The following is a 206-nucleotide window of genomic DNA, read 5'->3' on the forward strand; positions in this document are numbered from 1 at the left end:
TTATTCATTCAGCATTTTTCTGCCATTTTTTATTATTATTAACGTTTTGGATCTGCTTTAAAGAACGATCTATTTTCGGGATTTGCTTTTGAACGCTGTGGTAGTAAGTACCTCCCATTCGTTATGATCGACGGTCTATCGACAGTTGAGTAAGTGCTGGCTGGACGATAGGAAATGCCAATACATGATCTGATTTGCGTGTGCTT

General features: G+C 38.3%; 1 protein-coding gene across 1 annotated transcript in view; it reads left to right on the forward strand.

The window, feature by feature from the left end:
• The window catches only part of LOC119585613 (open rectifier potassium channel protein 1-like), a gene marked incomplete in the record, with an annotated part of 57,788 nt that overhangs the window by 5,550 nt on the left and 52,032 nt on the right, over window positions 1–206 (forward strand).

The sequence above is a fragment of the Penaeus monodon genome, chromosome 20 (assembly GCF_015228065.2).
Source record: "Penaeus monodon isolate SGIC_2016 chromosome 20, NSTDA_Pmon_1, whole genome shotgun sequence".
NCBI classification, from domain to species: domain Eukaryota; kingdom Metazoa; phylum Arthropoda; class Malacostraca; order Decapoda; family Penaeidae; genus Penaeus; species Penaeus monodon.